At 53.3% G+C, this 1,468-nt stretch overlaps 1 protein-coding gene across 2 annotated transcripts in view; it reads left to right on the top strand.

The window, feature by feature from the left end:
• Nucleotides 1-25: 25 nt before the first annotated feature.
• POMK (protein-O-mannose kinase) overlaps nucleotides 26-1,468 on the top strand; it is a 16,062-nt gene continuing 14,619 nt past the window's right edge. The window contains exon 1 of one of the 2 annotated variants that reach the window (XM_019522236.1): nucleotides 26-88. The gene's annotated coding sequence lies outside the window, so the exon portion shown is untranslated. The remainder of the gene's footprint in view (nucleotides 89-1,468) is intronic. The other variant, XM_019522235.1, reaches the window with a different exon arrangement.

Genomic DNA, 1,468 nt, shown 5'->3' on the forward strand with positions numbered 1-1,468 from the left:
GCCCGGCGCCGCGCGTGGGCCGGGCGGCAGCGCAACGTGGGGCGGAGCCTGCGGTCACGTGGCGCCCAGCCGAGCTGGCCGGGCCCAGGTAAGCCGAGCCGAGCCGGGCCTCCCTCTTGCCCTGCGGGCACTCTTGTCCCTCGGGGTTTGGCACCCAGCTCTCAGCTGTGCTGGCAGGGGAAATACTATGGGCACCACGGTGGTTTTCCCACTGGCGGGGGAAAGCCACGAGCCTGGCAGGGGGGTAGGAGCTTGGCTGAAGTAATGCAGAGAGCCTCCCACCTGGCTGGGTTTTACACTAGTATGATGTAGAGGTTGTACTAGCTTTCTTCTCTGGCAGGGGAAACACCGTGTATCTGGGTCCATGAAGGCGGTTTTCCTTACGCGGTCCTGGAGGTAGCTGTTCTGCTGCGGTTTCGTACCTGCCCAGGTGTTGGGGCTTAAAGCCCACTTTATGGAAATGGGAGGCTCCTCCCTAGCTTGCTCCTGCGGTCCTATGGTGGACGGCAGACGAAACTCAGGAGCAACCACACCGCAAGCCTCCAGGCTTGGGCCTGCACCTAGGATGCCTGCCAAAAGACTTTGGAAATATCTGAAGCCCCTGGTGGGGGGTGAGGGATGTTTGCCAGTTGTAGGGCCACTTACGGTTCTGGACTGACTCACAGATTTGGACTTGATTTGGCTTGGGACACGAAAGATTTCTTTAAAAAAAAACAAAACAAAACTGTTCACCTGGCAGAGGAAATACCATGATCATCACCATGGTGGTTTTCCCAGGGACAGGGGATAACGACCTTTCTGGCATAGGGTGGTACCTGCAGAGATAACATATAGTTACCCTCCCATGTACATTGCCCATAGGAAGATCTTGGTTTTACACCCACTTTGTGGCAATGGGAGACTTCTCCCTAGCTTGCTCCTGTGGCCGTATGGCTGAGGGCGAGCGAAACTCAGGGGCATCCGAACTCCAAGCCTCTGTGCTTGGGTTTGCACGTGCGGTGCCTGCCAAATGATTTGGAAACATCTGAAGCCCCAGGCGGAAATGGAGGATGTTTGCCAATACTAGGGCCACATTTGGTTCTTGAATGACTCATGGGTTTGGAATTGATTTGACTTGGAACAAAAACAATTTTACTTAAAAAAATACAAAACAAAAAACAAAAATCCTTTCACTTGCAGTGGGAAGATCTCAGCTACACACAGACTTTAGGGAAATGGGAGATTCCTCCCTAGCTTGCTCCTGCAGCTGTACAGCTGAGGGCGAGCAAAACTCAGAGGAATCCAAACCCCAAGCCTCTGGGCTTGGGCCTGCACTTAGGATGCCCCACAAAGGATTTAAAAGCAGCTGAAGCCCCAGGCAAGGGTGGAGGGTGTTTGGTAGTAGTAGGGCTACATCTGGTTCTTGAATGATTCACGGATTTGGAACTGATTTGGCTGATTTGACTTGGGACATGAAAACTTTTCCTTA

This window comes from Gavialis gangeticus, unplaced genomic scaffold (genome assembly GCF_001723915.1).
Source record: "Gavialis gangeticus isolate Ggan-Ray unplaced genomic scaffold, GavGan_comp1, whole genome shotgun sequence".
NCBI classification, from domain to species: domain Eukaryota; kingdom Metazoa; phylum Chordata; order Crocodylia; family Gavialidae; genus Gavialis; species Gavialis gangeticus.